The sequence below is a fragment of the Rhinolophus ferrumequinum genome, chromosome 13 (genome assembly GCF_004115265.2).
Source record: "Rhinolophus ferrumequinum isolate MPI-CBG mRhiFer1 chromosome 13, mRhiFer1_v1.p, whole genome shotgun sequence".
Lineage (NCBI taxonomy): Eukaryota > Metazoa > Chordata > Mammalia > Chiroptera > Rhinolophidae > Rhinolophus > Rhinolophus ferrumequinum.
In genome coordinates, this window is record NC_046296.1 from 13412285 (window position 1) to 13435945 (window position 23661).

Here is a 23661-nt window from a genome sequence, read left to right on the forward strand (position 1 = left end):
TCTCTTACCTTCTACACCAAAAATTTCATCAACTCTTAACAGATTAGATCTCCAATAGTTCACAAATGCCACTTCTTTTTTCCTCTATCAACATTGTCTTAATTAAGGCTATCATCATTTCTTCCTTAGACTATTGAAACAGCCTCTTGACTGGTCATTTGCCTTCAATCTTAGCCCCCACTAGACCTTCCTCTATTCTGCAGCCTTAGTGGTTTTTACAAAATATGAATTGTATTATGTCGCTCTCTGTTGAAGTGTCTCTGATGACTCCCATTGCCTACGGATAAAGTTGCAACTACATTTACTGACCTCCAGTAGAGACTTAGTTCTCAGCATTCATCCACCTTGCATCTTAAGTCTTTGTAAACTACAGATTTAGTGAACTGCTAGCTGTTCTCCAAACTTCCATATTCTCTGACGCCTACAAGCCTTTGGCCCTGTCACTCCATTTACAGAGAAGCCCCTTCTCTGTTTTCTGCACTTGACCTACTCTTATCACTGAGTTATCATTGAGACTCGAGTCAGGCATCATTTCTTGACCTGCTCAGACCTACATTGTTCTCAGAGCACGTCAGACTTCCTCTGCTGTGGTATAAATCATACACTAGTTTAGTTGTTAATGCATGTGTCTCTTTCTCACTAGAATATTGAGATTCTTGAGCACAGGACTGGAAATTTAATATTTCTTTTGAATAAACACAGAAGTTTATGATTGGCATAAAAGAGGCAACCCCTTCCAAGCTGATGTTATGTGAGGGAGATGTGAAACAGGTCTCTTAAACAAATTTACCCAAAAATTATTGTAGTGTCATTCTTCAAGAGTCATTAAACTAAATCTATGTATCTAAGGGTATTTGTTCAACCACAATTCTGACAGCTTAAAGAGCTCAAAATTCAGGAAGAGCTCCAGGAAAAAAAAATTCAGAACTTGAAATAGAGTCATCCCTACTGACAAGCATAAGGCCTTTTGAGCAGGCACTTTGCTGCAGGAATGCCGTGATGTAATGCAGGAAACACAGCACACAAAGTGGTAAAACCAGTTTCTGTTTATATCTTTACTTCCCAGCCACCCAGATGATTGTCTTGGCAAATAACATGCTCCATCTGAAATTGTAGGGCAGCACCTTTATCAGCCTAAAAGAACCAGATGGTCTTCTGTATTCCCTTTAGCACTAAAATAAATAACTCTAACATTTCAGTGTGAATGCTTTTCAACAGATTACTTTCAGTTCTTATAACACAAAACAGATGATACACTACTATGTATGATGACCTGGGGGCTCATTTAAGGGGTTCCTTAAGGACAACCAAGTAATCTTTGTTAACCAAATTTAAATACTGTCTATCACACACTGACAGTGCTGACCTCATAACAGAAGGGCATAGCTCTATATGGACTCTTAATACTAAAAAGAGATTACCTGGAATCAATGGATAGATTGAACCTTGGTCCACACGTGTCTCTCTCTTTTGACCAAAGACAGGGATACATAAAATGTTCCCTTTGACGAGATGGGAAAAGAGGAAAACAAATGGCCTCCAACAGCATTGACCCCAGAATAATATTGGAAGTATAATATAATTAATATGGAAAATACTGCAGGCATCTTCCTCCACCAACCCCTCAAAGCCTGCTGTTCTTTCTCTTAAACACAGTCTCAATTCATTCAAATAGTTTGTATCCACAGGTTTTGCTTAGGGCAGAATCCTTCTAATTAAGAAAGAGAATCGTAAGTATTCTATGGAAATTATATAGAATTCTTCATAAGTGGAATTTGCACTTTGCCATTTCTTAATTCAAGGTGGGGTCTGTCCTTAAATGAGATCTGACAGCAGCATGTCAGCTGGGGACTTCCGGGAAAGGTTTTCCTGGAGAACGGACAGACACGTTCCTCTCCCGTATGCACTAGTATAACTACATGTGACACTGCTGCATCCACATGTGACTATGAGGGGAGATAATGACAACAGCAGAGCATAACAGAGTAGAAGAAAGAAAGGCACTTTGGTCTTTTATGACGATAATATATTCAGTTAGCCAAGACTGAAATCATCAGAGGTATTGGGGGTTCAGTTCCAGACCATAATAAAGCAAGTTGTAATCTTTTTGGCAGAGGAGGGTCTTGCCTTCAGTTTGTAACAAATGTAACACCTGTGAAACACAACAAAGCAAAGTGCACAAAACAACACATGCTTGTAAATATGATTTGATACGATTTGCAACCAAAACCCTCCTAACTGACATATTATTGAATGTTTTTAAATAGCATTCCTTGTGTTGAAATTAGTGGTACATATGAAGCAGTCGAAAAACTATACAGCCCACAGGCTAAATCTGCCCACCTATTGTGTTTGTCAATAAAGTTTTGTTAGAACTCAGTCACTCTTTTTTTTTTTTTGTATTGTCTATTATTGCTTTCATGCTACAGTAGCAAAGTTGAGTAGTTGTAACAGAGACTGTATGGCCCACACCTGAAAATATTTAGTATCTGACCCTCTACAGAAAAAGTTTACCAGCCCCTACTCTCTACCAGTAGATCTCAACTGCTGCTGTGTCACTCCGATAATATTTTCCAGCAGCCATTTTGGATGGCCCAATCATTGTGAAGTTCTAGAAGGCCAGGGTTGTTTAATTGTGTACAGTGTTAAAGTCCCACACAACAAAGGATACCCCCACTCAAAATGCCAACAGTGTGAAATACTATTCATGCTCACTATAATAACCCTTAACTATATGCTATGTCTTGGACCACAGGAATTGTCTTTTACACTGAACCTGCCACTATGAGTTGGGTGGATTTACCAGCATAGGTAAACAGCAAAACAGAAACGTACTACCGAATGCACTATTGATCTGCATGAGATATTTGCTGATTAATTAGAGGATATATATTTATCATTATTATGAGGGATTTTATTTTTAATTAGAATTTTCTGTTTGGGGCTTTGCTTGTATGTAAACACAACATTCCAAGTTCTATTCTAAAATCAAGTTAGCTTTGCACACATTTTTTTATTGAAGCACATTTTATTTTATACTCATGAATTTTAAGTGCTTTCAACTTTCAATTTACAGAAGGATTATAATTTCTTTAGAGTTACTTTTATATTAAGCAGTATTTTATAAATAATGATAATTATTCTAATTCCTGCTGTAGTAAAAAAGACCTTAAAATATTTAATGAGAAAGAACTAAATTAGCCTGAAATCTAAAGTTGAAAGAAAACACATACATCTAAGACTACTGCAACTGTTTCACAATCAAGAAATATATACCCTTAACTATATAGTCAGTTGAAACATGAAAATTAAAGAGGAGATTTAAAAATATGTGAATTACATTCATAAAAACAATTTAAGGGATATAAAACAAATCTATCCTCAACGGAACCATATGCTCTAGAAATCGTAATTTACCTAAAATTATTTCAACCAAATGATTGCAAAACAAACAACTAGAAAAACCAGCTCAGATATTGCTTCATGTAAGACCAGGAGGAGGAAGGAGTAAGTTCTTCAGAAAACGAACCATTTTAGAAAATAAACAACTAGCACTTCAGTGTTTTAAGACTGGAGGCAATTGTTTCTTTTCTTTCTTTTTGTTTTTTTTCTACTTTGCAGAGTACATAAGGTAATAAGAGAAAGGCATTAGGATGCTCTCAACATCCTATGTCCCAAGTATTTTTCCAGTTTACTAAAGCCTTTCGTGTTCTTTGAGAGTGGGGATTTCTTGTATATTTATAGAACAAAACCATCTAAAGCTCTCCTAAATTTCCAAAAAAAAAAGTGCCACCAACTCTTCTACTATCTAAAATATTTGCACTGTACGAGTATATATTAAAATATTTGCTATGTAACAAACCTCTGGTTAAGCAGCAAACATTGCTAAGGTACAGCTGCCTGCGAGACATGCAGTGGTTCCGTGACACTGAGCAGTGGGAAAGCCATTTCAGCTTGGTGCCCAAGTAGGAATGCCTTACCCACACAAAAGGAATGTAAAATGGCCCCCTTGTGAGTCTACGGGACGCTGATCCTAGCAAGCATACACCTGGCAGAGAGCATGCAGGACCACATACCTAAGTAGACAGAGTTACTTGGTTGAGCAGACAGATAAAAGCAAAATTAGCAGATAACGCAAGGCAGACAGCATTATGAGCACAGCAATGGGCGGAAAGGAAGAAACAAAAAAACACCAAAATGACTATGCTTAGAGGGAACGCTGAGGAAATACGCCAAGGAAACTTAGGGCCCTGATAAAATGCAAAACAAAAACAGCCACGGTCCACACAATGCAGGATCCCACTGCTTAGGGAAAAAAAGAACACAGCCAGGTCCACAGAATGCATGATGAAGGGTTTTCACCAGTTTTCAGAAAGGAAGAAGTGGAAATTGTTATCCAAATATATGATAGACTACTCAAATTTTACCTTTTCAAGTGTACAGTAAAATATACACAATTTTCAATTTAGAGACAAACTCATCGAACCCCCCTCCCCCCAAAAAATGGTTGTAGAAATAAGAAGTCCCACCCACATAGCATTAATATGTGTACCTAGAAGCAGTGGCTCCTATGCCACCATAACGATCAAGGTTCTAATGCCCCAAGAGGAAACAGGTAAGTGACACCACTTTTAAACCAGACTTTGAATTACACAAAATGATTCATAATAATTGGAGAATAATTACAAATATAAACAAAAAGAAAAGTTAGCTCCAACTCCATTCACACTAAATAATACACTTGGGTGTATTTCATGCCGGACTATTTGAGTTTTTCTTTAAAATTGGGACCAGCATGTACGCGGTTTTAAACAACCTGTTTGCTTGTTGTTTCTTTTACATTGTAGATCAGTTTTCAATATTAATGTGTTTCCTTCCGTGTTTAAATAGCTGCATGGTAAGTTATTTTACTTCCTTTTCCTGCCTAATTCTTTGTGGTTAGACATATAGAGTGTCTCCTCATTATTGTAAATATGCCTGGGAGTTAAGGTAGAGGTGACTGAATTATCACATGGAGAGGTCAATGCTGTTGAAAGAAGCTTTATTATCCAGAGTTCCCAAGAAGAGGAGGCATGATATACACAAATGCAGGGCCACAATAGAGGGAAGGGAGGTGGGTGGGGGGAGGGTTAGCCAGGAGGCTGAAAGGGGATGAGGGGAGAGTATGGCCCAGAGCCTTTTCTGTGATTTCCAGAGGCTTGAATGGATGAGGCAAGATAGGTAAACCTGAGAAAGTTTAGGATTGGATAGTTTGAATAGTTTCAGTGGGCTCTGAAATATAGGGGTAGACCCTAGTTTTCCAGCACCTTGCCCCAGGGTGATTTAGCGCAGGAGAAATAAGGGCCTGCCTGGTATGTGAGAGTTAGATAAAGGAGGTGGTTGCAGTCAGGGACTTTGGATGGTCTGGTTTCCACATAAAAAGCATGCTCCCAGGCACACTGTTGACTATCGAGGAATTAGCTAGTGGTGAGGGGGCAGTCTCTCCAGAACTAGCAAGGCACCAAGATGTCAAAACATCATAAAATACAGAAAGTTAGGGAAAAAAAGAAAAGATTAATACAAATAGATACCCAGTGAGCTTCCCTTCAACAGCCTTTCCTTCCTCTATCGCCTATCAAAACCCGGGTACAATTCATCCAGATCATTGAGGCTTTCAGTACCTGACTCCAGTTCTTCTTTCCCCCAACCTCTGGTATTATCCTTGATCAACTCAAAGCTAGATTCTTCTCATGTTAAAGATGTCAATCAAAATGTGCCCAAGATCAAACCATCTGAAAGAGCATCCGTACCAGTTCGGGAAACAAGTACTCTTCATTCTCCTGCATGGACAGTTGTTTTGATGGTAAGTGGCACCATAGCTGTTCAATTAAAAACTTTAATTTTCATATATTTTACCTCTGAAATTCAACTTACAATAAGTTATCTCCCTGATAAAATTTATAATATGTCCTCACAATATTTGGACAACTACAAAGGCTGGAGCATAGAGGAAGAGTAAAGGGGAAGATGGAATTTGAGTACAAGGAAGGAGACAGGTCATAGGAGGACTCCAGCACAAGGGCAAAAATCTGGACTTTATTCTCAGAGCAAAAGAAAATACATGTGCGATTTTCAACAGTAGAGTCATCAGCTTACACCAATTTTTATTATATTCTTCACCATGTACACGAACGACCACTCCAAACGCAGTTGTTAGATTGCTGCACAATGCCAGAAGAGGCACAACTACAACTATGAAAAGTGGGGAAGAGGTTGAAGCTGCTGCCTGTCACCAGAGAGGAAAAACTCATGAAAAATAAAAATCTAAAAGAATAGAAATAGTATTATGAAGTCGAAGAAAATAAAATTAATTTTAAAAGTTGGTGAAGATCAAAAAAAAGTCAGTCCGCTTAAATGCTAGAGGAGAAAAGGTCCACTGGAGAAAATACCTTAAGAGCCAATTAAGTGATATTCATGGCTGAAATGAGAAATCAGCAGGAATACTTTGAATTGCTTTATGGAACAAAAAATAATTCTGTCTGGCAAACACTCAAGAGAAATGTGATTAATCTTTAAAAGCATACTTAGATTTTCAATAAAACTTTTATAAAGAAAAATTGAGTTGTTTCACCATTGATAGTTTCACCAGCTTCAGGCAACTTCACCAATTTTAGATTATTTTTTTTAAAATGTGTTTTTGAAATAGGAAAATCCTAGGTCAAAATATCAACTAAGTTCCACAAGGACTTTCTCAAGAATGACTTACAATCACAAATATTCTATTTTTCAATAAATATATACTATGGAAATATATACTCAATCTATTGAGCAAAGAATTCATTATTACATATAATAATATCCTTATGATTTGGCAGTGTCAAGGCTGCTCAAGAAGCAGTACATTTCCCCTCATTAAGCAGAATGTCTGTATTGAAAAGTGTGTTCTTAAGACATTAAGTGTCAAGAAATGTTAACACTTTTGCAATGTGTACTTGAACACTAAGTAAACTAATAATAGACTCCAAAAATAATCAATTGAATACATTTGGACCAGGAGTTACCTATGTGAAAAATGTCTAAATCATTTGAAGCACAAAAGATTAAGCATCAAAATATACTAGAGTGGAACTCCATTTCGATGCCAATAATAAAAAGTAAGATTAAATAGATAAGTGCCACAATATCACACGGGAGGTCTACCACATGTTAATGACGACAAAATTTAATCTGTGAAATAATAGTAGTTACCAACGTGCTACTCCTAAGACACATGACTATTTACATACATAGGACTGTGAAAAACTATTCCCTTTGTGGACTTCTCTCTTGTCTAGCTGACAAACTCCCACTGATCATTCAAGTCTCAACAAAAGTATATTGTCCTCTGTGTTTCTTGGTTCATACTCCACTCCAGAAAAAGATATGAGTGAGTACATGGCACAACAATTTATACTTTATTTTAATTATGTGTTTATACGTTCCTCCCTCAAATAGGCAGTCTCCTCCATCTTTGTTCCCAGAAGCAAGCATTCTTCCTTTTATATAGGAAACTTAAATCAATGTTTTAATTAATTCAGTGCATATACATGGATTCACGAACTTGAAAAAATTCTATTTATTCTTCATTTATATATGCTTATAAATGAGAAAATGAAGCAAGTTAAAACCTCACTAATTCATTGGAAGATGAGAACATTTCCCACTATACAGCAAATAAGAGACAATCCTTATGCCCTGCATTTTTATATCTTGCAGATACTTAAAACAGAAAAAGAAAAGTAGAAGATTGCATGCATCTTGCATTATTAGTTGCATAATAGTATTGGGAGACTACTAATAACCTTGAGTTTTAAGCAAAAGTGTAATTAATCCTTAATCTGAAATATACCTTATTTTTTATGATTTTATTTTTAGAGCAGTTTTAAGTGTACAACAAAATTGAGAAGGAGGTACAGAGATTTCCTATATATCCCTCATCCTCAATATACATAGCCTCCTCTACTATCAACATCATTCACCAAAATAGTTTTGTTTTTGTTTTTATATATATACCAAGGATAAGACTACACTGATTCATCAGAATAACCCAATGTCCATAGTTTACCTTAGGGTTCACTCTTAGTTTCGTACATTATATTTGTTTGGACAAAGTATAATGACATCCATCCATCATTATAATAACATTTTTAATTCCCTAAAAGCCCTCTATGCTCTGCCTATTTATCTTCTCCCACATCCCCCTCCCCCTGGCAACCACTGATCTTTTCACTGTCTCCATAGTTGCCTTTTCCATAATGCCATATAGTTGGAATCATACAATATACACACTTTTCAGATGGGCTTCTTTCACTTAGCAAGATGCATTTAAGGTTCCTCCGTGTCGATTCATGGCTTGATAGCTCGTTTCTTTTTAGCACTAAATAATACGGATCCCATCGTCTGGATGTATCCCAGTTCATTAATTCATTCAACAACCAAAGGTCACCTTGGTTACTTCCAAGATTTGGCAATTATGAGTAAAGCTGCTATAAATACCCTTGTGCAAGTTTTTGTGAAGAAACCAGTTTCCAACTCTTTTGGGTAAATTACCAAGGAGCTAGATGGCTGGATCATATGGTAAGAATATGTTTCGTTTTGCAAAAAAAAACTGCCCAAATGCTTTTCAAAGTGGCTAAACTATTTTGCATTCCCACCAGCAGTGAATGAGAGTCCCTACTGCTCCACATCCTCACCTGCACAGATGACGTCAGTGTTTCAGATTTTGACCATTTAATAGGTATGTACTGGTATCTCACTGTTTTAATTTGCGTCTTTCTGATGACATACTGTGGAGTATCTTTTATATGCTTAGTGTCCATCTACATATCTTCTTTGATAAGGTGAGTGTTAAGGTGATTGGTCCATTTTTTAATTGAGTTTTTTTGTTTTCTTCTTGTTGAGTTTTTGGTGTTCTATGTGTATTTTGGATCACACTCCTTCATCAGATGTACCTTCAGTGAATATATTTTCCCGGTCTGTGGCTTATCTTCTAATTGTCTTGATATTGTCTTTTTCAGAGAACATTTTAATTTTAATGAATCCCAGCTTATTTCTTTTCCTCATAGGTTGTATTTTTTCTTATCATCTCTAAAAAGGCATCTATCTATATACCCAATGTCATCTAGGTTTACTCCTGTTATCTTCTATATAAAGATACTCCTAAACTTCTATATAGGAGTTTTACAGTTTGTTTTACATTTAAGTCTATGATGCATTTTAAGTTAATTTTTGTGAAGGATATGAAGTCTGTGTCTAGATTCATTTTTTTTTTTTTGCATGTAGATGTCCAGTTGTCCCTGCACCATTTGTTGAAGAGCCTAACTTCACTCCATTGTGTTGGTTTTTGCCTTTCTATACAAACTTCAGCATCAGTTAGTTGATATGCTTAAAATAACTTGCTGGGAATTTGACTGGAATTGCATTGAATCTAAAAGATCAAGTTGGGAAGACCAGACATCTTGCAAATATTGAGTCTTCCTATCCATGGACTTGGCATATTTCTCCATTAATTAATTATTTGATTTTGTTCATGACAGGTTTCTAGTTTTACTCACATTAATCCTACACATATTTTATTAGATTTACAAATATGTGTTTCATTTTGGGAGTACAGATGTAAATGGTACTATGTTTTTAATTTCAGATTCTACTCATTCATTGTTAGTATATAGGAAAGCAAACGACTTTTGTATATTAACGTTGCATCCTGAAACCTCGCTATAATTACTTATTAGTTTCAGGAGTTTTGTTCTTGTTGATTCTTTTGAATTTTCTACATAGATGACTATTGTTTGTGAACAAAGACAGTTTCATGTATTCCTTTCTAATCTGTGTAACTTTTATTTTCTCTTCTTGGATTATTGCATTAGCAAGATCTTCCAGTATGATGTGGAAAAGGGGTGGGAAGAGGGTACATCCTTGTCTTGTGCCTAGTATGAGTTTCAATTTTCTTACTATTATGTGTAATGTCAACTGTAGATTTTTTGTAAATATTCTTTATCTTAGTTTACTAAGAATTTTATCATGAATAGGTATTAGATTTTGTCAAATGCTTTCCTACATCTATAGATATGATCACATGATTTTTGTTTTGTAGTCTGTTGATGTGATCAATTACATTATTTGATTTTCAAATGTTGAACCAACCTTGCATACCTGTGATACATCATATTTGGCCATAGTATATAATTTTTTTAATACTTTTTCGGATCCAATGTGCTAGTAGTTTGTTGAGGATTTCTGCACCCGTGTTCATTATAGATAATTGTCCTCAGTTTTCGTGGGAATATCTTTGTCTGGTTTTAGTATTAGGGTAATGTTGGCCCCATAGAATTAGTTAGGAAGCATTTCCTCTGCTTCTATTTTCTGAAAGAGATTGTAGAAAATTAGTATAATTTCTTCCTTAAATATGTGGTAGAATTCACCAGTGAATCCATGTGAGATTGGTGCTTTCAGTTTCGAAATGTTATCATTGATTAAACTTTTAAAATAGATATAAGCCTATTCAGATCATCTATTTCTTATTGTGTGATTTTTGGTAGACTGTGTGTTTCAAGGAATTTGTCCATTTCATCTAGTTATTAAATTTATGAGCACAGAGTTGTTCATAATATTCCTTTATTATCCTTTTAATTTCATGGGATCTGTAGTGATATCTCCTATTTCATTTCTGATACCAGTAATTTGTGTCATCCCTTTGTCCTTAACCTAGCTAGAGATTTATTGATTTTATTTATCTTTTTGGAGAAAGATTTTGGTTTCATTGATTTTCTCTATTGATTTCCATTTTTCAATTTCATTCATTTCTACCTAATTCTTACTATTTTTTCCTGCTTATTTTGGACTTAATTTGCTCTTCTATTTTTCTAAGATGGAAACTTAAATAATTGACCTTAGACCTTTCTTCTTTTCTATATATGCATTCAATACTAAAAATTCCTTCTAAGCACTGGTTTTGCTCCCTCCCACAGATTTTCATAAGCTGTATTCATTTAGTTCAAAATATTTTTAAGTTTCTCTTGAGATTTCTTCTTTGACCCATGTGTCACTTAGGAGTATATTGTTTAATCACCACATATTTTGGAATTTTTCCAATTGTCTTCCTATTATTGATTTCTTATTCAATTCCATTGTAGTCTGAGAACAGATAATGTATGATTTTCTTGCTTTAAATTGTAACTTAGCATTATAATCTCAAGATCTACCCATGTTGTCGCAAATGGCACTATTTCATCTTTTCTTCTGGCAGAATAGTATCCCATTGTGCATATATACCACAACTTCTTTATCCAATCATCTATTGAAGGACAGTTTGGTTGTTTCCATGTCTTGGCCACTGAAAATAAAGCTACAATGAGCATCGGAGCACATATATCTTCACAGATAAATGTTTTCAGATGTCTTGGGTAGATACCCAGGAGAGATCAGACAGAAAAAGTAGAGAACTATATGATTTCACTGATATGTGGTACATAATACTGAAAACAACAAAAGAACAAGAAAAACCAAATGAAGAAACAAAACTCATAGATACAGACAATAGTTTAGTGGTTACCAGAGGGTAAGGGGGTTGGGGGGTGGGAGATGAGGGTAAGGGGGATCAAATATATGGTGATGGAAAGAGAACTGACTCCGGGTGGTGAACACACAATGTGATATATAGATGATATATTACAGAATTGTACACCTGAAATCTATGTAACTTTGTGAACAACTGTCACCCCAATAAACTTGAATTTTAAAAAATGTAACTTTACTAACCGCTGTCACCCCAATAAACTTTAATTTAAAAAATGTTAAGGTGTGTTTTATGGAACAGAATGTGGTCTATCTAGGTAAATATTCCATGTAAGCTTAGGAAAATTTTGTATTCTGCTGTTATTGGATAAAGTAGTCTATAGATTGATGGTGTTGTTTACTTAAACTCTGTTCTTACTGATTTTCTGACTGCAGAATCTGTCCATTTCTGAAACAGAGGTGTTGGAGACTCCAACTATGATAGGAGATTAGTTTGTTTCTCCTTGTGGTCCTCTCAGTTTTAGCCTCTCATAGTTTGATGCTCTGTTGTTAGGTACATACATGTTAAGAATTGTTGTCTTCTTGGAGAACAGACCCCCTTATCATTATAATTATATAATAGAATTATCATTATAATGCCTTTCTTTACCCTTGATAATTTTCCTTATTTTGAAGTCTGTTCTATCTGAAATTAATATAGTTACTTCTGCTTTCTTTTTGATTAGAGCTAACATGGCTTATTTTTCTCCATCTATGTGTTTTTAATTTTATGTGTCTTTAAAGTTGGTATCTTATAGACAACATATAGTTGGATAGTGCTTTTTGATCTATTATAACAATTCCTGTATTTTCAATGGTGTATTTAGAGCACTGACATCAAAAGTGATTACTGATATAGCAGGATTAATATCTACCATATTCATTATTCTTTTCTATTTGTTTCCCTTATTCTTTGTGCCTCTTTTTGTGTTCCATTTTTTTTCTTCCTTTCTTTGGTTTTCATTGAGAATTTTACATGATTTCAGTGTCTCTCCTTTCTTAGCACATCAGCTTTATATTTGATCCTTGAACAATGTGGAGTTTAGAGATGCTGACTCCCCACCCCTTGCTCAGTTGAAAATGTATTTACATGTAAGTAGCAGTCGGCTCTCTGAATACACATAGATTCCTCACCACGGACTGAAAATACAGTTGACTCTTGAACTACACATGTAAGAACTGTACAGGTCCATTTATGTATGGATCAACTGTCATCTTCTTTTTCTTCTTCTTTTTACTTTTTTTGTGGTTTCTCTAGAGTTTGCAATTGTATTTTAATTTTTAACCATTTTGAAAATTAAACATCAATCCATGTTTGTTGTAACTGGTGAAAATGCATAAATCTATAAAGAAAAAGTATAATATTTTAGACCAAGCTCATTCTATCACTGTCTTACTTAGAAAACTATGGAAACAATCTTGATTACACCCTTCCACTGTCTTTCCCAGCACATAGAAACATCAACAATGTTTATCTCTTGATGCAATTTTGGTTTTGCTTTTTTATAAAAATGAGATCACACTGTACAGAGTAAGTACTCCAAAATTTAACACTATATAATGGGCACCACTTCAGGTCAATAAATAAATACCTAAATAGTTCTTTTTTATAACTTGTGGTGGACAGATTCCTGCCGCCTGGTTTTTCTGTATTATGTAATCACTTTACTTGAATGTAGGCAGGATGTGACTTGTTTCTATGAGATCAGACAATTAAGTTCAAGTACTCATCCTAGAAAAAGTGCTATATTGCTGAATATCACTATTGTCATTTTCAAAGTACTCCCCTTGGTAAGCTACGCACCGACGCCAGCACCTAGTCCACCCTTCAAAGCAATTTTGGAATTCTTTTTCTGGAATGGCCATCAGAGTTGTTGTATCACCCTTGATGTACTGAATGTCATCCAAATGTCTTCCTTTTATTTCCTTTATCTTCGGGTAAAGAAAGAAGTCATTGGGGGCCACATCAGGTGAGTAGGGAGGGTGTTCCAATACAGTTTTTTGTTTGCTGGCTAAAAACTCCCTCACAGACAGTGAGAACTGGTGTGCGAACTGCTGTGTGAACTGGTGCATTGTCGTGATGCAAGAGCCATGAATTGTTGGTGAAAAGTTCAGGTTATCTAACTTTTTCATGCAGCCTTTTCAGCACTTCCAAATAGTAAACTTGGTTAACTGTTTGTCCAGTTGGTACAAATTCATAATGAATAATCCCTCTGATACCAAAAAAGGTTAGCAACATCGGTTCAACAATGTTCACGAACTTAATTGTCTCAGACGTCGTAGGCATCAGAATACAACAAAGAGATAGGTGTATGTGATTATGTACATGTCATTACATATATCAGATTGTAAATAACTGTCTTGCTATGACAAACACTTTCCCTTGTTGGCTTTGAAGAAGCTGCCATGTTGTATGCTGCCCTATAAAGAGGACTATGCAGCAAGGAGCTGAGGGCAACCTTTGACTGACAGCCTGAGGTCCTCCACCTGGCAGGAACATTACGCCGCCAACAAACATGGGAGCCTGGAAGTAAATCCTTCTCTATCTGATTGGAAAGCGCTCCAGTTGACACCTTGATTGGAGCCTTACGAGACCCTGAAACGGAGGATCCAGCTAAGCCATGACTGGACTCCTGGTCCACAGAAACCATCAGATAATAACTGTTCATGGTTTTGAACTACTATGTGTGTGGCAATATCATTACACAGCAATAGAAATCCAATATGCTACATAATATTCTATAGTTTGGATGTACCACAGCATATCCAAACATTTTGCTGACAGACATCCTGGTTTCCAGGTTTTGCTACCACAAGCAATGCTGTAATAAGCATCACTGAAGATCTTTGCTTATTTCTATGGAACACACTCCCAGGAGAGAGACTACACATCAAAAAAAATGGGAAGATAAAAATAATTTTCATTTTAAGAAATATTATCGTTATTCCTGTTTACATTATCAGTCTACTTCTCTAATCTCCTGCACACTGATTTCTTCTAAAATCCCCCAACAGCTTGCTTTTTCCCAATTAACACCTTACAATATTTTCTCCATGCTACAGCCAGAGTGAGCTTTGTAAAATTCAAACATGGTTATCTCATTTTGCTTCTTAAAACATTTTAAGGGCTTCTCATTGCTCTTCGGATAGAGTCAAAACTCTTACCATTGCTCATTTGCCTGTCATGACTGACCCCAAATTTCTACTGTCAGCCTGATATTTCTCTTATATTATCAGTCTGATTGTGTCACTGTCATAGCCAAGCCATTCTCAACTTCTTGAACTTACCATGTACAAATGTTACTAGTCCTATGCACATGTAGTTTTGTTCTCAAAAACATTCACTTTTCATTTCCCCTGTTCCATTCTCTGTTCCCTGGACTAACTTCTAATTAAGGCTGAGCATCAAGTTTACACAACACCCATCCTGAAAAGCCTCATCTGAAGTCCCAGTTCTGGGACTCTGCTTCCCCTCTGTGACTTCCTGTATTTAAGTGCAAAGCGCATCCTATTAAAATTGAAGATATGACGGCCACCTCACAAGGACCACTTGCTGTCTTGTATGAAATGCTGCTTGAAGCACTGATGCTGAGATAAACCTTCTGGCTCACAGACCTAAAAGAGAAAGAAACTCTCATAGGAGATGTGTTTTCTCACCTTTAATCAAAGTAGATGAAGCAGATAACTAGTCCAATGTCCCTTTTAACACACACATACAACCGTTCATTCCCTAATGCCCCCAAACTGAGTCAGTAAGAATACAGACCTCATCAAAGAAGCCCAGAAATCTCCAAACCTGCCTGAGAGCCAATAAGAATCACGAATGGTTTCATAATTGGGGAATTAAGCTCTTAATTAAACATTTTAAACGACAAATACCTACACTGAGATAACCATTATTCTCAATGTATTTGCATCGTAACACCAAAGAAGTTACCTGGAGAACTTGACATTGCCGTCACCTTGGGACTGAAGGCAAGGTTTTGGCATTGCCCATACATTTGTCCATTCGACCCTGAGGCCAATGATTTTTTATTTATTCTCAGGAGCCACAGAGCCTTATGTCCCCAGGTCCTGGACGCCTCATGCTTTTTCAGTTTTCTCCGCAGCAATGTAAACATGCCCAAGAAACTGGCTCTCTCCATCACAGTGACTTTCAGGACTCTTTGACACCAATCCACAATAAGAAACACATTTTCCATTTTCCATCTCCACCCAGGCAACACACACACATATCTATGTACTTGAAATAAAAGTTCCACAGTAACTACTTTTTCATATTTTTTTCTATTTTCTTCTATTTTTTTAATCAGGCCTCAATATATGGATTTCATAGCCTGTTATACGGATGTACGCCCTCATACGGTTATTAAAAGAGATGCAAGTATCTTATTTAAGACTAAGAGCCATTATCCTCCAGTTCTCAGTTATAGCAATTATATCACAATTCAATACTCATTCATCAAACGTATTAATTGAGCCTCTATTACATGATACAAATGATCCTTTGTTGACCTGCCTCTCTCTGTGTATTTTGTTTTATAATATCATTTCACCAATGGTTAAACTCTCACAATACTGAATTTACTTCAAGTTCTTTCCTACACCTTTGCTATGCAAATCCCTCTGAACTTGGTGTATACTTCCATTGTGTGCCTTCCCTGACACGTTCATCTAGAATGAACTGGGAACTCCTACTATACTCTCCGTGCAGGTAGTACATGCTGCCATAAGAGCAATAATTATGTTCCACCATAACTGCTTGCATACCTAGTTCCTGAAACAAGAACAAGGTGCCATATTGCTAATCCCAAGCCCAGCCTTGGTCAGAGATGCCTTCCCCAACCCCACACAGTAAGGTTGCACAGTACGCCATACTTCTCACCATAACTGTAATTAATGGTGATTTATTTCTATCTCACCTTCTAGAGCATAAGCTCTGAGTACAGAAACTGTGTTCCCAGCAATTATTTTCCCAGGATGTGGTACAGAAACCAAAGCACAGCAGGTTTTCAATCAATATTGAATGAATGAATGAATGAATGAATGAATGAATGAATGAATGCTCACCACCAAAAACATCCTGGTGAGTTAGCTTCTCCAGGCTACTCTTGAACCAGTCGTATCTACTTGACTGAAATCCTCCCCACATTACCTTTCCTAAAATATCTTCTGAATTGTAGTATATTCCCTAAATCTGTTCTCTTTTCACATTTTCCAAACCCTTTTCCTGGCTCATTTCATCAACTTTCCTCACCTGGTAAACATTCTTCAATTTTAATTACATGATTATTGTGGTGAACCACAATTGAAGTAATTTTAGAAGGTGAGATATTTGCTAACTATGGAGGAAAAAAGCATAATGAAATTCAAATATCTTTCCTTGCTTATTATCCAAATTTACAGCTGTTTGCATAGCTCTACTTAATGAACATAGCTATTTTCATCTCCAGCTGAACCTCCAATCTCTTTCTTGTTTCTGTTTAAAACTGTCTATCCTCCCCCAGAAATTAGGGAATAATCTTTTTCTTTTTTAAACTAGACTTGTTTAGAGCTTCCCTCACATTTTCTATGAAAAAAAAAAAAAAGTAAAACATACTTGGAAAGTTCCCCTGAAATACAGTAGAAGGAAAGTAAGGAAAAGAGGAGGAATGGAACTCTGCTTACACAGAAATTGTATTTTGTACAATGCCCCTAACTTAAGATAGAGATAGAGAGAGAGGTAGAGATAGAGAGATAGAGATAGAGATAGAGATAGATAGAGATGAGGGAGAGGAAGAGGGAGAGGGAGAGGGAGAGGGAGAGAATCTTCCAGGTGGCTCTAGAATTTCTTCACAGCTGATGAAAGCCAAATTATAGAGATACTACTAAGAATGTGCCTGAAATGACAGATTGGTACAGTTTGTGTCCAAACTCTAATATCCTTTATGGCAAAATTTAAAACAAAGTAAAAACATAGGGAAATTAATCTTGCAGCCCTTTTGTGGGGACAGAGCCCCAAAAAGCAGTTTCCAGGCTCTCGGCCTCACATAGAAAGGTGCTAGCTCAGGTAGTAAATGGCCATCAACTGTGATCAAATGGCCATCAGCTGTGGCTAGTTGGCCATCAGCTGTAACCAGTGAGCCATTGGCCACGAATATAACTGCCGTGGATAAGCTAGCAGAAAAATGGGGGGCTAGCAAGAAGATGGTGGCTGAGCCTGCAAGCGGAGCAGTGAGGGTTGCGAACAGTGTGGCTCCTGGTTCCTGTGTCTCCAACCCAGCTGCCAGCGAGAATATAGTAATATGACTCCCCTATCTATGGCTCCGTGAGTGTTCCTTTTTGGCCTCACCATATCCTGCGTTCTTATGTGGGGAGCGGGACCAGAGACCCCACATGATACCCTGCATGACAACTTTTGTAGGTATTTTCAACCTAAACTGATTTTCCTTTCTTCTCATTTAGTGTGAATTATTAAAAATTCAACTTCTTGAATAAAACAGTGTGTTTATAAACTGGATACCTGTGTCCTATCTTTTTACATGCTTTTCTACAATAGTGGAAACGAATTACTTTAAGATTAAAGGTCTATATTCTAATAATGTAAATTTTTTTTTCCGATCTAAGAAGCACATATAAAAGAATTTGATAAGTCTGTATTGATTTGAACATGTTTTATGTCTGGATTCATGCCAATTTCAGGCTTATGGTATTTCAGAATCATATTCTCATCAGCCTTTACTTGGAATGGAAGGAATGGATGGGTTGGCATGGGAAAGACTCTTAACAAGAGCCTGGAAGCACAGAAGGGTGACTAGTCTGGCTCACTGTTTTCATTTCTAACTCACAGGTTTAAGCTCTTCCTGGGCTATTTGCTTTTGTAGTTTGTGGGGACAGAGCCAGGAGTGCAGTTTCCAGGCTCTCGGCCTCACGTGGAAAGGTGCTGGCTCAGGTAGTAAATGGCCATCAACTGTGATCAAATGGCCATCAGCTGTGGCTAGTTGGCCGTCAGCTGTAACCAGTGAGCCATTGGCCACTAATATAACTGCCGTAGCTACACTAGCAGAAAAATGGGGGCTAGCAAGAAGATGGTGGCTGAGCCTGCAAGCGCGGATTGCAGTTAGCAGGGCGGATTGCAGCTAGCAAGGGGAGTCGGTCAGTTGGCAGAAAAGCGGACAGCAGGTCGCATGTCGTGTGAATCCAGCCTCCAGTGAAACTATAGTGGCGTGACTCCCCTACCTATGGCTCCGTGGGTGTTCCTTTTTGGCCTCCATAAACACACCATATCCTGTGTTCTTGTGTGTGGAGTGGGAGCTGAGACCCCACAGGCCGCCTGACACCCTGCATGACACAGGTGTTTATGCTCAAGTCTGTATGAATCACCCTGCAAGCCTCCCACAAAATGTGATTGTCACAAGTGCACAGGAAATTGATAAGCACAAATTTCTCACCACCCTCAGAAAAATGTCAAGTACACATATAGGGTTCAGAACATCCTCTCCATATATAATAGCTAACATACCATTATTAGCTTAGAACAACCAAAGGCTTTTCTTGTCACAACAACAAAATGCTGGTACACTATGATTCATGAACATCTATCTCCTATAATAACCTCTAAAAGGCTTATTTTAAAACAATTATACCTAGTAAGATGATTCTTCAACAATATTTATTGAATTCTAATGTTTGCCCTAGCTGAGTCAGTCATCGATGAGTTACAGAATTAGTGAGCAGATAAAAAGAGATGCTGTTCTAAGAAAGGATAATGCCTCATTAAAAATTAGTTTCCTTCTATGATTCAAGGAATTCTCTTTTTTTTTCTTTTTTTTTTCCTTTTTGGTTTTTAAGTTTATATATGAGTGGGAGTGATGTATCCTTTACAGCCTTGGCTACCAAAAATCTCCATCTCTCTCTCTCAATCTCTCTCTCTCTCTCTCCCCCTACTCCCCCCACTCCTTTTGGGAGTCTGGACAGGGCCCTGGGGGATGGCTGAACTGTGAGACAGAAAGTGTCTAGGTCTCTGAGTCATCCTGATAAACAGTCATCCAAATAGAAATGTCCATGTTGAACTCTGCTTGCATAAAATAAACTGAAATAAAAAGTCAGGTAATATTACATTAAGTATTTAACTTTCCCTAACTAATACATCAATTAAAAAATAATGTTTTATCATTATTATTTGGATGAATGTTTTGTTTTGTTGCTAGAAGGATGTTGACAACGTCATGTATCAAACATCCATATTTTCATCAGTTTAAAGAATCATTAAATTAATTATCTCCCCTTCTTAAAGAGCTGTTACTCTATTGCAAGAGGTCGCATTCTTTCTGTATAGTGTTTTCAGAGTCTAATGCATTCTGCAAATATTGAAAGTTTCAGAAAATAAAAAAGGAGGAACATACAGGGGGATTTCATAAACAAAACACAAGATTTTTAGAAATGAAAGAAATTCTAGCCACTGGATCACTAGTATTTATTAAAGACTGAAGTTGATGAATTCTTCAGATTCATATTGAACATTGGGGACATCTGGAAGAATAAAACAAGACTTTGCCATTCTTAAGGAGATTTATTTGTTTGTTTTAAAGTCCTTACATACTTCATTCAGATTTCCTCAGTTTTTACCCAATGTCCTTTTTCGGTCCCAGCATCCCATCCAGGATTCCACATTACATTTAGTTGTTATGTATCCTTAAGCTTCTCTGGGTGTGACAGCTTCTCAGGCTTTCCCGTTTTTAACGACCTTGACAGTTTTGAGGAGTACTGGTCGGGTATTTTGGACAATACCCCTAGCTTAAGATTTGTCTAATGTTTACTCATGAATAGACTGGAGTAATGTTTCTTTTAGAAGAAGACCATGAACATAAACTGCCATTCTCATCACATAAGCCATCAGTAAGATTTATCATTATTGATGCTAAACTTGGTCACCTCGCTGTGGAAGTGTTTGGCATGGTTCTCTGGAAAGTTACTCTTCTGTTCTATACTGTAGCATGGAAGGAAGTCACTATGTGCAGCCCATGCTCAAGGAGTTATGGTACATAAATTATCAGAAAAGTTTCCACATCAGATATTTGTCTACTCTCCCCCATTTATTTACTTATTCAAGCATGTATATTTCTATCACTATAGGTAACCATGGGTGAGCAGAATTGGATTATATCACCATTTCGCATTATAACTCAACTCCACTTTGTTAGGCAAATTGCCCCAGCTTTACCACAGGGGGCTCCTTCTGTGTCCCTTTGGCATGTGTCCCCATTATTGTGTTTGTATGTATTTCCTTTCTGGCACTACAAGATGCTCTGAGCTCATGTCGTCTACTTCTGGCTCAGTCCTAGAATCCGCCGTTTCTCCAAGGAGGCCTGGTGCCTTTAATCAGAGAGCAGTATTAGAAATCAAGTTCTGGGTGCTAGGTGTGCTCGTTGCTTCTAAGCCCTTTCCACTATGACAGCATGGACGCATGTGAGTATGCTAACCCACCTATATACACATGTCCACAGATATTTCAATATGTAACCACCTGTATATACATTAAGTCAACCTGATTTTATAGGGATTCTTATCCACATCTGGTCTTCCTCACCAAAACCCATAATCCCAGTCTAATCATGAGACAAAAATCTAGTGAACCAAATATCCCATGTTCCTGCCATGATTTGTAATGTAACAGGCAGACAAGGCTTTTGGTTGGCACTGCTAACAACACTGTACTCTGTCTGGGGCCCTCATGTAGCCTCTCTGACCATGGCCGTCAAGTGGGGCCTGAGTCAGTGACAAATACACAGCCATTATCTCGGTTCAACCAAGGTGATTCTGTCCCTCAGCAGCCTCTGACAGGACTTCCTTCCACTCTTCCCTGAGCTTCAAGTTCTTCCCCTTCCCCTTTTCCTTCTTTTAAAACTTTCTGACATTATGCTGTCCACACAGGGTTAAGGAGTAGAGCATAACATCATTTATGAAAATGAGATGAGCCTCTTTTTTTTCTTACACACAAGCATCATCCCACAGGGAAACTTCACCAAAGTCCTATGTACCCACAAATGCAGAAAACATAAGGCAGTCATGAGTGTCACCACAGTCACCATGGCACATTCATTATTTTAAGAAAAGGAGGTTATGGGGAGGGCTTTCCAGATGCATCCCTGCAAAGGCTGCAGACTAGTGATTTGTTATTCTCTGCCGATCAACGGACCTGCTTGCTGCACCATGCTATGTGCACAAAAGTTCATTTTTAACACTGCTCAATTTTTTATAACCCGATTTGGATATTGTCCCAGTCTGGCTCCCAACCTGATTTCCTCCATCACTAGTGTCCACGGCTGCCCACAGGCACCAACACTGTAACGTCTAACCTTCTGATTGCTTCATATAGATTTTGCACACTATGCCCATTCTCGAGGATAAATAAATAGTACCTTTCCCAGCCTGGCTCTTTGCTACAATAGTCTTGGCTCAGAGTTCTTAGTAATCATTCTATTTCTGTCCCATCTGATGTTACTGAGCATGTCTGTCCGGTCAGGTACCCTGTTAGAGGCACAACGGGCACTGAGATGAGTAAGACTTAGGTGCTTGCCCTGTACTCAGCTACATGCCACGAGGGGTGACAGGCACAGAAATGCATGAGTGGCGAGGGTGGGGCAGGGAAGGTTTCACTTATAAACTGCCATTTCCACTGTCTTGACACGCGTGTAGGCATTCTACAGGTGAAAAGTGAGCAGGACCAGGATACTCCTGAGAACAAAGTGCATTCCAAAGGCACAGAAGCATCAGGGAGCACACTGCATCTAGGGATGGCAAGGCATTCAGGAAGGGGACCCACACGGTAAGTAAGCAGAGGGAGGGAAGTTGGAGAGCTGGAAGGTGTTAGAATAAACGGGCTTCATAGGCTGTGGTCAGGAGTTTGGAAACTACCAATGGGCAATGAAAACGATTGAAGGATATCAAGCCACACGGTGACATAAATAGGTTTTCTGCAAATCTGGCCTCCATACATTTTGCTGCTATGGTTACAGCCTCATAGACCACAACAAAGTCAACGTAGAACCCGTCGCACACAGAATATTTTTTGTTTAATAGAAAAAAAAATCAGTGTAGCATTTTACTCATGTTACTTATTGTAGATTGCTATAATTTAAATTGCAAAAAGCAGCTTCAAAAGTCTGAAAATCAAGTGAGTCAGTAAAAAAGAGAATATTATGTTCCTTTCTTTATAAGGAGACCCCCTATCTGCAATGAAGAAAACGTTAAAGTCTGGCTCTAAGTGTTGTACTGCTGTGCACATTTTCAGGCTCTCTCTTAAGATGCATCTGCTTTCAAATCAGTGAGATTATGAGAGGCAGAATCATCTGAGCCATTTAATACGAGGTGAGCGGCAAAGCAGAGGGGGTATTTTTCATGACAAAGTTACTGAAATATGATGCTATAGCCAAACACTTTCTTAATGATGTCCACTCACACACAGTATTAAGAAGTCTTAAATAAGGTGTTTTAAAATCTTGCGATTCAAATCTTACGTCACAACAACAGAAGGTGTAAAGCAAAAATCACCATGTGGAAAACAGAAAAGGAATACAATTAGAAAACTGCAACAAATAACGTCAGCAGGGCCCGCTGTGGCCAAGGTTAAACAGTGTTCTTCAGGAATTAAGGCAGTGCAATTTGATTGTCAGGCTAGCATTGCTATTGCAGATACAACCTTGGACAGCTGGAGTTAACACCCCAATTATCACTCTTGGTATAAAACCTGGCACTGCAGTGACCTTCATCTTTTTCTTTTTAATGTTCATCACCAGCTAAGGAGAAAATATGCTCATTCTATTCAAAAGTGGTCAGCACTTCACTTGATACTCATATACATGTCTGTGTGTACATCCCTCCCTTCCAGCTGCAAACTGAGCCTCTGGAAGTGGGGCCCATTAGACACTCGGGAACACTTGTGTTATGACAGGAACCAGGGCCTTATATAGACTCTTGCTCAGATTTACTTCATAGCTTAATTTGCTGAATGGCAATTTTGAGTTACAGAAATAAGAAGGGAATGGAGATAGATGTACTGGGAACTTGGGAAAAAAACAAACAAACAAACAATAAAACAAGCATGGA

The 23661-nt window shown here is 37.5% G+C and overlaps 1 protein-coding gene across 7 annotated transcripts in view; it reads right to left on the minus strand.

The window, feature by feature from the left end:
- CTNNA2 (catenin alpha 2) overlaps positions 1–23661 on the minus strand; it is a 1256663-nt gene that overhangs the window by 927773 nt on the left and 305229 nt on the right. The window lies entirely within an intron of this gene.